At 40.1% G+C, this 13,139-nt stretch overlaps 1 non-coding gene across 1 annotated transcript; it reads left to right on the top strand.

Moving 5' to 3' along the window:
• The first annotated feature begins 3,339 nt into the window (after nucleotides 1-3,339).
• On the top strand, nucleotides 3,340-3,499 carry LOC149267048 (U1 spliceosomal RNA). Its single transcript, XR_016261352.1, has one exon. It is a non-coding gene; the product is annotated as a U1 spliceosomal RNA (small nuclear RNA).
• The last annotated feature ends 9,640 nt before the right edge of the window (nucleotides 3,500-13,139 follow it).

Below are 13,139 nucleotides of genomic sequence, written 5' to 3'. Positions count from 1 at the left end.
CCTCATAATTCAACAATAAAGCAGACTTCACATTGCCTTTAATTTTCCCCAAGGAAAAATCGTAATTTTATTCATAATGAGAAAAATCACAGGTTGTAGACGCTAAAGAGCATATGCATAATGACCAGATCCCGATTTCTCAAGATCTATAGAAAATCATCCAACAAACTAATCTATTCTTTTCTACCTTTCTCTTTTACCACTTTTCGCCAACCGCCAGTGTTTTGTGTGGATGTTACAATACACCATTTGACTCTCTTTTGTAGTTGCTGGGAGTTCTTTGTGAGAATCAGAGCCTTATGATCCATGTATTCGTTTGTTGCCACTTACCCCTTTCCCAGGGGTGTGCTGCTCACTGTGCTGTTGTGGGATGGATTCACATTGCCTTTCTTGTCTACGATCTCATAATCACACCAATCCATCTTAGTGACCCATTTGTGTTGCCCCATGCATGATAATGTACGGTCCAAAAATACTTCAAACTATGATGATGATCTTGATTTGGAAACGCCTCCTGATAAGATATGTGTTCCAAGTCTCAACTACATGAAAGACGGCCATCATCTCTTTCTCACAGATGGGTTCACCCAAATTTACGTCAACTGCGTCAACATAGCTCCCCGACCCCTACGTGATGCACCGCATTCCAGGGCAAAATTCTTAGTGAAATCGTGCACTACTAAAATGGGTGCAGTGCTTGCGACTTAATCTAAAGCTAAAAAGCTCTGCTCGGCAACGTTATTCCATACAGATGCGTTTGTTTTTAACACGGTTGTTAAGGTGGTTACCATAGTTATTCACAAACTTTCTTTAGTAGCATGTTAGTTCGAGGAAGCGGTGCAAGCCCTTCGAAGTCTTAGTCTGTTGCCAACCCTATGTAGCTACAACTTTCCTTGGGTCCACTTGCGGGGCCTTCCCGTTGACACCGTGGTAGAAGTATTTGACCTTTGAAGCCCCAAAGACATATTTTCCAGAATGTATAAGGATCAACTGGTGGCCTTCAAGGAGTTACAGGGCGTATCAACATGTTCCACATGGGAGTCCCAAGTTTTGTTGTAGATCAAGATATCATTAAAGAATTCGAGCACAAAAGTGCACGGGAAGGTTCATAAAATCGTGTTCATGAGGCTCCTAAAGGTGGATGAAGCACTACAAAGTCAAAAGGGTATCACTAAAAAATCATAATGGCATTCATGTGTGTGAAAGGTTGTTTTAGGGATGTCCATTTCCTTCATCTGTGTTTGGTGGTATCCTAAGTAAAGGCTCACTTCAACGAAGAATTCGTCTCCATGAAGCTCATTTAAGAGATCGTTGATAACCAGTCTGGCAAATTTGTCTTTGGGGATCAACTGGTTGGGAGCCCAAAAGCCAAGGCACGTGCGCCAACTAACTTCATTCTCAAATACCAAGACCACGGTTAGTGCGGAAGGGATCTTATTGGGATGTATGACTCCAATCTCTGATAGTTCATGAATGATCATTTTCTATTTCATTCTTCTATGCAAATGGGTGTCTACCGGGACACATATTGGGTGGTTGACCACCTAGAACCCATAGGATGCCATGGTCATGGCCACCACATGAAGGTGGCAATGCACATGGCGTTTCAAATACCTATCGATGTTTAATTAGTATCATATGCAAATCATTGGGAATCTCTTGTGGGGGACCACTCACAACCCGTACGACATTGAATTGGGCAATGAAATTGGAGTGGCCCCTCTCCAATAGCTTCTCCATACGACGAGAGTTGATGATTTCGAGGGAGTCAAAATTAATCCCTTTGAGTGCGTGCTCATGCCCTTCCTTATCAAAGATCATGTATAATTCCTTAAAGTCCATTGTAACATGGCCCAAAGTATGTGATCATTCGACATCGGGCATTGTGTGGCAGTGACCCATTTCAAAAACAAACATGTGAGATTTGAGCTACTAGCCTATGATATGAAGTTTTACATTTTCGCATCGCCCTCCACACTTCACTGACTTACAAAATGAGAGATTAGTGACTACACGACTAGACAAGTTAGTCACCACAATTATTTCAAGTGGATTACTACCAAATTTGAGCAATTTTAAGTGACCCCACTAAAAACGACTAACTTGAACGAAATCCATGCACGACATGGACATAACAATTGGTTTCTTCCGCCACTCTTCTATGGATAAAATTATGGGTGCCGCCGCGGTGAATGAAAACAATCACCTTGCGGTTGTTGACGCAACCAATCAACTTCAAAAGTTTTGGGGTGCGAAAAAATGTCGGATAAGGCAGAGGGGAAAGTTTGAGGATCGTCACGATGAGCTTCTGAAGTTGTTTATTCCCGAGGAGGAGGGCCCCAGTCATTGGAACTCGAGGTCACGAGCGTAGAGTGATTAGTCTTTGAAGGAAACACACGTTTGAAATAGTTCATGTCCTTTACATTTATGCCTAGGGAAATTGCTACCCATCACGATTGCAGCAAAGTTTGAGGCATTGGTGTTCTACCATTTCTGCCCAGTAAATGGGAATCGAGGAGGGTGTTTCGTTTTACTGCCCTTGTTCTCTTGTTCCAATCCTGGATGATTGTCTTATAAAATTCTTCAATCTCTAAATTGGAAGGATCTGCAGGGTCGAGAATCACAACAACTTTTCCCGCTTGCTCCTGTCGAAGTGTAAAATTCGTAAAAACGTTATCCCTAGTTGACTTTGGATTTATTTTATTTTATTTTTTTCTTTCTTATCTTCTTCCCTCCTTTGGCTTTAGACTACTTTGCTTTTTGGTTCACTGTCGATTGTGTCGGCGCTGTCTCCTATGGAGTTACTTCTGCGTGTGTGTGTGTAAAGATGAAGGAAGCCTTTGGAGGATCCCCCTTGTGCGCCATAACATCTGGATGAGGATTGGCGCGAACCACTAATCGTAAGAGTTACTAATAACTCTAAGGGACTCACCTTGATTTGAACATGTGATCTCCCTATTGACAACATGCCTTTGGCAGATGGTCCCACCGATTGCTCAAAGCATTGGGGCTAAAGTTACCAAGATCTCGCGCTAGCCCCAAGAAACACTGTGTAGATAGGCGCATATCGAGCCGGAAGGATTACTGTGCAGAAAGGCACACATCATGCCCCAAGAATTATTGTGTAGAAAGACACACATCCACAATAATAAACACCAACACTAGCATGTTACTAGAAATGAGTGCCATATATTGAATATAATAATAATGAAGTAGGAAATTAGAGAGGGAACAATTGATTGGATATTAATAGAGGTAAGGCTATATCCCACATGCAAAGCGTGGACGAGAGCGATGAGAGGAATGGGTATAGAAGGGGAAGATGGTAAGTAACAAAACATACTTACGTGGGCGGGGTCAATCGATGATCAGGGAGGTCGATGGCCTAGGAAGGCCACCTCCATTGCACTTGGGAGGGGGGTTTACCTAGCATCTCCCATTGAGGAGAGTGCACGTCATAATTTGTGGCAGCGGAGGCTCGCGTTCGCGCGGCCTCCACACAATACTAAAAACGAAAGGCGACAGCTACTCGGACGTGTCCTAACATCTGTCGTGATCTAACATCTGGTTACTAAAAACGAAATGCGACAGCTATGTGGACGTGATCTATCATCTGGTTACTGTATAAAATCGAGACAACTGCGTGGCCAGAGGAAACCAACTCAAAATCCTTGAATGGTTGAGGGAACATTGTTCGTTATTGTTAGGTTGCCGCGTGAGAGGGTACCAACACCATGAACGCCATGCCTTGTGCAGCAGTTAGTTACTTCCATTCATAGATTGATACATGTGTTCCAATCTATTATATTATTCTGGTTTTAGAGTGATACCGGTGCTTCCATTCATAGATTGATACCTGTGTTCCAATCTATTATATTATTTTGGTTTTAGAGTGATACCGGTGTTGGAATCTGTTCTGTTTTCTATCGTGAACTAATTACAATTTAGAGTAAAAATTCAATATTGCTTCCTACACTTGTCGCTCAACCCTAGTCTACTTGGTCAGCCCTCTCCCCTGGGAGCAATGCTGCAATTTATTTATTTGTACACTGTAACTCGAAAAGTTTCACAGCAAAGCAAACGTTTCTTGTTTGTTTTCATTTTCCTAGTAAATTTTTGGATCGTCATGATGTGTTTTCCGTGTTAAGGGGACGCAGTGTTTCTGCTCCTAATCCTTTTCAAGGAAAAAAACACGATATTTCTGATTCCTATTTGAAATAGAAATTTGTATATATATATTGTATATTTAGTATTTGAAACAGGAAGTTGAATATCGATTGTATATTTACTGTTTTAAATCGAAATTTGAATTTGAATATGGATTGTATATTTACTGTTTCAAATCGAAATTTTAACATACATTGCGATGCGCCGAGCATTGAGAAAAAGGTGTGTCAATGTCAAAGCCTAACCCAAAAGGGCTATAATACTGCTTCTTGTTCTTCCTCCAGAAAGACCAATTACTTCACACATCAAACGGATTTTGCCATATAGGCTCCTCTAACAAAAACCTGGATCCAGATCTTCCCCATGGAAAAAACCAAAAAAGATTTATCAGCATCTGTGCTGCAGTTTTAGGCCGGTTGCTGTGGCTAGTCTCCTCATTGGGTGTTAACATGATAGGCCGCTCCCCTCCCTATGTGGTAAAACCACACCTGTCCAAACAGATAAAGGTTGCTTAGGAAGCTGACCACACCTGTCCAAACGGATAAAGCTTGCTTAGGATGCTCACCAGCGGAAAGATTGAACTCTACATATGCGTGTTGAAATTTTCTTTTAGTTGCTTGATCCTTTCCAAGAAGATTGGGGAAATGATATGATTCTGGAGATTTACACGTTGCTATTGATCTAGGCAGCTATCTTGGAATCTCCCAAATTACACTCTAATATTGATCTAATCAGCTATCTTGGAATCTCCCAAAATTTGAAATCAGCTATCCAGTTGCCACCCTTATCCGCAACCACTTCTCGACGTTTTTAAATAAAGCTAAAATGAAAAGTGTTGGAGCAATGCTCCATGTCTTTGAAATCAAGGCAAGTCAAAATCATCAATGTTGAACTTGGAAAGAGAGGTGATTTTATAAATATGGATGATACAGAATTTGTTGGAAAGCTAAAGAAACAGGACAGATGCCCAGTAAAGGAGGGAGACCTAGCAATCATGTCAAGATTGGGTTTTGTCAAATGAGGAGCTCAAGAAGAGGGTATGTATAGCTCCCAAAAATCTAGCTAGGAGTGGTATCGTTCTGTTTGTTGGCAGCGAATGATAAAATTCTATCTCAAGTACCAATAAGGAAGGGTTGCTTCCAAGATCTAAACAGATGCCTAGAGGAAAGAGGAAGATTCAATCGTTCGCTAATACACTAAGGAAGGAAACCTAGATAGGATCCTGCATGATAACAATCACAAAACACTCGCTCAAACAGAGACAGAGATGGACAATATTATGTCAAGAGAAGCACAACATGCGAGTAGAGTTCCATTACATATGATGCTGTCTCTTCGTTTTGTTTTTGTGGCTGCAGGATCATTCTTCAGTGTCTCTCCTCTGCCTCTTTATGAGTTTTGATGATGGCTATTAGCTTAATTATCTGCTGCTTTCATGGCATTATATTGTCTTTTTTGGTTTTTATCCTTCCATGTCTTAATATGTCAAACCTATATGATCTAAATGTTATTTTCTGTGGAGGGAATAGCACTATATGGGCTATATGAGTCAGATGCCACCTTCAAAATGATTGTACTTTCTTTCATGCCTGTTTATATTTCTTATATAAATACATCATGCTTTTTCTTATATAAATACATCATGCTTTTTCGTCCTGAAAAAGAAGCTCGGGAGCCTGTGTAGATCATGTGGGGATACTAAGGCGTACATCTTAAATATCTCCTTGTCATCGACTTTACGCATTAGACCACTCATTGTGCTCCGCTCTGTGTTTCCTTCTCCAGTGATGATTAATTTGATCAAGGGGTTTCCATGCCTCTCAAATGCTCTCGAGTGCCATGATGGATGGGCTCCAACCTCCAATGATTCATGAAAGATTCTTGATTCCTTAATTGATCCCGGTTGCATTTAGAGTCCCCTTCCAAGTTTATGCTTCTAGATGCAAATTTATGGACGCTTTAGTTCCTTCTTGGCGGGTTAGTCTATATTTCCTATAACAGCATAGGATGTTTCTTCCATGTGTTTTCTAATTACAAACCCAAAACCTGTTGAATATGTAATTTCAACGCAGACGTATATCGCCAGAAACCGTTCGCCAAACCCGCCTGAGATTTCTCGGACCACTTTCCGGCAAAGACATTTTCCGTATATTTGAGCCCGATACAATATGGTGCAGACGCGTGGCTCTCCCCATACATAAGCAAGTCTGACAATCTTGGGTGCTATCGTTCAGTCATGTAATGCCTCCCGATATCCATTCCAGCCGTCCGATTTAATCCTTCACTCTCCGTCGTTCATCAATCAAACCTGCATACGAGGTGCATTAAAAGGCTTGCGTGGAGTAAAGTTCAATGTTGGTTGACCGCCAATAATAACTTAATGCATTAATTGTTACCGTAGAGAATAGGTAGGAGTTTTAAATTTTAATTTTTTTTATATGCACGGAGGTATGGTCATTTTGATATAATGTATACGCAAAGTAATAGCTCGTGCGTTATGTAATGAAGGAGTTGACTTTTTTTTTGAGTGAAGAAAAATCGCGTGTTTTACATAGCATTGTAATACATTTTATACATGGGAGGAACCAGAAGCTCGCTGCAGCGAAAGATTGTTTTTGAAAAGATATGAATGCACAGCAGTGCATAAAGGAAAAGCAGAGGAGTGCATATGAAATATGCATGTGTTTTTGTTAACTGGTGATGAAGAAAAGTAAAACACCGCAAGCAGGGGAGGCATATAATTTCCTTTTGTAAGCATGTGTAAATTCTTTTTACGGCAGTATGTAAAAGAAGATTTTTACACTAGTAAGTAAAATGTTTTCACAGCAGTGAATGTAAATGAGAATTTTACCCAGCAAAGTAAATTCTCAGGAGGAGACAGAGTTTGTTTTTTGTTGGTTGAATGTTGTTTTTGGTAAATCCCTCTCAGTAAAAGAGGATGAATATGTATGAGGCAATATATTTTTGAATAGAAATCATTTTATGGTAGTGCAATACTCTGTCTTCAGTCATTTTATTTTAAAAAGATTCCCTGTGCACAAAAGATCTTGTGGAGAGGAAACAGAGCATTGTCTCTGTGTGTGGAGTTTTAGTTTTATTTGTGTGTTTTTGGGATTTTGCCAGAAAAATCCCCAACAGTGGTATCAGAGCAGGCTTAGGCTCTTTGAAGGTGACAAAGAAGCTGAAGGGAGGAGTCTTTTGTTGCAGCAGTAGATCTTCTCCAGCAGAGTGAAGGCTCAGTCAAGAAAATACTCAGGTATTTCACAAAGTTTTTTTTGTGTTGCTGAAGAAGCAGTCAGTTGTTTTAAAATACACAGTCAAGAAATTGAAGCATAGTTGAGGCTGCAAGAATGGCTGGCACAAGCACCAGTAATAGCATGGGTATGCAGCTCCCATTATTTGATGGTAAAAACTATGACTATTGGGCAATAACAATGAAAGCCTTGTTTGCTTCCCAAGACTTATGGGAAATAGTTGAGGAAGGTTTTGAACAACCAGTAGATGAAAATGAGTTTAATGCATTAACTCAAGGAGAGAAGGATCTATTAAAGAGCTGCAAGAAGAAGGATTCAAAAGCCCTTTTCTTCTTGTATCAAGCAGTGCATGGAAGTGTGTTTCCAAGGTTAGCAGCAGCTAAGACATCCAATGAAGCATGGAAAACCCTCAAGACAGCCTATCAAGGCATGGAGAGAGTGAAGACAACAAAACTACAATTGCTGAGGAAGGATTTTGAGAATTTGTGCATGAAGGAGTCAGACAACATTGACTCATTCTTCACACATGTAATTGGTTTGGTCACACAGATAAGGACTCATGGAGAAACCCTTGAAGATAGGAGGATTGTGGAGAAAATATTGAGGGTCTTACCCTCAAAGTTTGATGCGATTGTCACCACCATTGAAGAGACAAAGGATCTCTCAAAATTTTCAGTTGATGAGCTACATGCATCACTGATAACACATGAGCAGAGGTTGAGTAGAAATGAAAACTCATCTCTAGAGCAAGCCTTCAAGACCCAGATGTCCTTTGGAAGAGGAAGAGGTCAAGGCAGAGGAAACAAAAGAGGAAGAGGCAGAAGCCAGAACAGAGGTGGAAGGAACAGCCCAGCAAATGCACAAGGAAGAGGCAGCAATCCAAATCAGAACCAAGGCCAAGGTAGTAGCCAACAAGGAGGACAACATCATGCTCAAGGACAAAGGTATGAAAAATCCAATGTCCAATGCTATTATTGTAAAAAATATGGGCATTATGCCAGTGAATGTAGGAAGAAGCAGCATGATATGAGTAATAGACAAAATGCAAATGTCACTAGAGAAAACATCAGCCAAAATAATGTGTTGTTAGCCTATAACATGGCTGAAACAAACAGTGAAGACATATGGTTTTTAGACTCAGGTTGCAACAACCATATGACAAGAAACATAGCCTTCTTTTTTGCTCTAGATCAGAATGTGAAATCAGAAGTCACACTAGGAACTGATAGTAAAATCTCTGTTATGGGAAAAGGAGAGGTAAAAATATTTACAAAGCAAGGAGAAAGGAAAACCATAGCAGATGTCTACTATGTCCCTGGAATGAGATGTAACCTCTTGAGTATTGGACAGCTTGTCCATAAGGGTTACAATGTTTTATTTAAAAATGATGTATGCACCATCATGGATATAGCACCGAGCAAACGATGCATTGCTGAAGTAAAAATGACAAGGAACGGGATGTTCCCTCTCAGGATCAGGGCAGATTTGAAAAACAAAAATGTAATTGCAGCAGTTACCCAAGAGGCTTTCCAAAGTGTGCCAAAGGATGAAAATTGGTTGTGGCACTTGAGATTTGGTCATCTCAATTTTGGAGGTCTAAACTTGTTGAGCAGAAAAGGAATGGTAAGAGGATTACCATTGATAGAGAAACCGTACAGCTTATGTGAAGGCTGCATATTGGGGAAACAACATAGAGAAAGTTTTCCATCAGGTAAAAGCATAAGGGCAAAGGCACCCTTAGAGATCATCCACTCAGATTTATGTGGACCAATGCAAGCTCCATCATTAGCAGGCAGCCAATATTTCCTAACATTCATTGATGATTTTACAAGAAAAACTTGGATATATTTCCTTAAAAACAAAAGTGAAGTGTTTGAGAAATTCAGAAATTTCAAAGCACTTGTGGAGAACCAAAGCGGGCTGCATATAAAAGTTTTGAGAACTGATAGAGGAGGTGAGTATATCTCCAAGGAATTCCTAATATTTTGTAGAGAAAATGTATACATAAACAGTTTACAGCAAGGTACACCCCACAGCAAAATGGAGTTGCTGAAAGGAAGAATAGGACCATCATGGATATGGTGAGGAGCATGCTGAAGGCAAAGCATTTGCCAAATGATTATTGGGCTGAAGCTGTAAATTGTGCAGTTTACATTTTGAACAGGTGTCCTACAAAAGCAGTGTTGAACAAAGTGCCGGAAGAGGCATGGAGTGGGAGAAAGCAAGGAGTCACCCACATGAGAGTTTTTGGATGTGTGGCCTATGCACACATTCCAGATCAGCTAAGGAGGAAGTTGGACAGCAAAGGGGAGAAATGCATCTTCATTGGATACAGTGAGGAATCCAAAGCCTACAGGTTGTATATCCCATCTACCAAGAAGTTTTTTGTCAGCAGAGATGTTCAATTCATTGAAGAGGAAGCTTGGGATGGAAGCATAGAGAAAACAGTGAATGCTAAAAACTGTTTGTCTCATGATGAAGATGAAGAGGAAGTGGCTGAAATGCATCCCCAAACAGCAGCGCCAACACAAGGATAGCAAGGGACACCATTGAGGATAAATGAGAGTGCTTCTCCAAGCACACCACAAGGAGGAAATTCAAGTGCATCTTCAAGCACTTGCACACCAAGTGAAAGAGGTAAGAAATTTAGAAATCTAAGTGACATTTATGATGAAGGAATGAATTCCTTATTTGCCTTGTATTGTCATGTTGATGATCCTATTCATTTTGAGGATGCAATTAAAGATAGGAAATGGATAGAAGCTATGGATGAAGAGATGAATGCCATAGAGAGAAACAAAACATGGGACTTGGTTGAGCTACCAAAAGGCAAAGAAGTCATTGGAGTAAAATGGGTTTACAAGACCAAAAGCAATGCTGAAGGCAAGATAGAAAGGCACAAGGCAAGGCTGGTTGTCAAGGGGTACAAGTAGCAGTATGGGAGAGATTATGAGGAGACTTTCGCACCGGTTGCAAGAATGGAAACCGTGAGAGCAGTGCTATCCATAGCAGCACAAAACAAATGGAAAGTCTACCAAATGGACGTGAAGTCAACATTCCTGAATGGAGTGTTAATGGAAGAGGTTTACATTGAACAACCTCTAGGCTATGAGAAGAAAGGTGAGGAGCACAAAGTGTGCAAATTGAAGAAAGCTCTTTATGGGCTGAAGCAAGCGCCAAGAGCATGGTACAACAGGATAGATTCATATCTATTGGATAATGAATTCGACAAGTGTGAAGGAGAACCCACCGTCTACATCAAAGAAAAGGATGGTAAAATTTTAATTGTTGTCTTATATGTTGATGATGTTATTTTCACAGGTAATGATGATCAGCTCATTGAGAATTTTAAATCAGTCATGAAGGAAGAATTTGAAATGACTGACATGGGTTTCTTGAGATACTTTTTAGGCATAGAAGTAGATCAAAATGAAAAAGAAATTTTTATCTCACAAGCAAGATATGTAAATCAAGTATTGAGCAGATTTAACATGCAAGAGTGCAAGGCAGCAATCACTCCCACAGTAATGGGATTAAAACTCAGCAGAGAGGACAACAGCAAGGATTTTGATCCTAGTTTGTACAAGAGTATTGTTGGCAGCCTTATGTATTTAACAGCTACTAGGCCTGACATTATGTATGCTGTTAGTTTAATTTCCAGATTCATGGAGAGGCCAAAGGAGGCACATTGGCAGGCAGCAAAAAGAATTTTGAGGTATGTCAAAGGCACTAAAATGTTTGGCATATTATATAGTGTCTCAGAAAGTTTAGATTTGGTTGGATACACTGATAGTGATTGGGTTGGAAGTGTAGATGATCGGAAAAGCACTTCCGGTTATGTTTTTCATATGGGTTCTGGAGCCATTTCGTGGGCTTCTAAGAAGCAGTCCATTGTAGCATTGTCTACAGCAGAGGCTGAATATGTGGCAGCTACAACAGCAGCATGTCAAGCAGTGTGGATGAGAAGAATGTTGAGAAGCTTAGGCCAAGAGCAGGCAAAAGCGACAGTGATTTTTTGTGACAATAGCTCAGCTATTGCATTGTCAAAGAATTCAGTGTTTCATAAGAGAACGAAACACATTGATACAAGGTTTCACTACATCAGAGAATTGGTGAACAATGGAGAAATTGTCTTAGAACATTGCAGGACTCAAGAACAGGTAGCAGACATCTTGACAAAGCCATTGGATCAGAAAAGCTTTGAATTTTTGAGGAAGTGTCTGGGTATGACCAAATGCCCAGCAGTTGAAATTAAAGGGGAGTGTTGAATATGTAATTTCAACGCAGACGTATATCGCCAGAAACCGTTCACCAAACCCGCCTGAGATTTCTCGGACCACTTTCCGGCAAAGACATTTTCCGTATATTTGAGCCCGATACAATATGGTGCAGACGCGTGGCTCTCCCCATACGTAAGCAAGTCTGACAATCTCAGGTGCTATCGTTCAGTCATGTAATGCCTCCCGATATCCATTCCAGCCGTCCGATTTAATCCTTCACTCTCCGCCGTTCATCAATCAAACCTGCATACGAGGTGCATTAAAAGGCTTGCGTGGAGTAAAGTTCAATGTTGGTTGACCGCCAATAATAACTTAATGCATTAATCGTTACCGTAGAGAATAGGTAGGAGTTTTAAATTTTAATTTTTTTTATATGCACAGAGGTATGGTCATTTTGATATAATGTATACGCAAAGTAATAGCTCGTGCGTTATGTAATGAAGGACTGACTTTTTTTTTTGAGTGAAGAAAAATCGCGTGTTTTACATAGCATTGTAATACATTTTATACATGGGAGGAACCAGAAGCTCGCTGCAGCGAAAGATTGTTTTTGAAAAGATATTAATGCACAGCAGTGCATAAAGGAAAAGCAGAGGAGCGCATATGAAATATGCATGTGTTTTTGTTAACTGGTGATGAAGAAAAGTAAAACACCGCAAGCAGGGGAGGCATATAATTTCCTTTTGTAAGCATGTGTAAATTCTTTTTACGGCAGTATGTAAAAGAAGATTTTTACACTAGTAAGTAAAATGTTTTCACAGCAGTGAATGTAAATGAGAATTTTACCCAGCAAAGTAAATTCTCAGGAGGAGACAGAGTTTGTTTTTTGTTGGTTGAATGTTGTTTTTGGTAAATCCCTCTCAGTAAAAGAGGATGAATATGTATGAGGCAATATATTTTTGAATAGAAATCATTTTATGGTAGTGCAATACTCTGTCTTCAGTCATTTTATTTTAAAAAGCTTCCCTGTGCACAAAAGATCCTGTGGAGAGGAAACAGAGCATTGTCTCTGTGTGTGGAGTTTTAGTTTTATTTGTGTGTTTTTGGGATTTTGCCAGAAAAATCCCCAACAAAACCTGCATTGCCAGGGCAACCCCTCGAATAACCCATGAAAATGGATTTTAGAATGGAGACTTTTGCGCAACTGGACATACTTTCGTTGGAATTCTGGGATCTACAGCGTGAAATGTAAGTTTTCGATTCCGGAGAAACACTTCACTTATCATCAAGGGTAATGGTGGAAGAGTAAACAACAATGTCACAGATATTTGGCTCAGCGATATTACATGCATTGGAAACCAAAAATCCAATGTCAAATTGATTTTGTGTATCTTGAAAGGAAGGGAAAGACCAAAGTTCCAAATTTTCATGTCTATGTTCCCACCGAGTTTGTATTATCTCGGAAGAATGGGGAAGACCAAAGTTCCAAATTTTCATG

This window comes from Pinus tabuliformis, chromosome 6 (genome assembly GCF_031772625.1).
Source record: "Pinus tabuliformis cultivar Carrire ecotype Pingquan chromosome 6, CPIR1, whole genome shotgun sequence".
Classification (NCBI taxonomy): domain Eukaryota; kingdom Viridiplantae; phylum Streptophyta; class Pinopsida; order Pinales; family Pinaceae; genus Pinus; species Pinus tabuliformis.
Note: the sequence above shows the minus strand (reverse complement) of the source record. Positions and strands in the feature narration are given on the sequence as shown.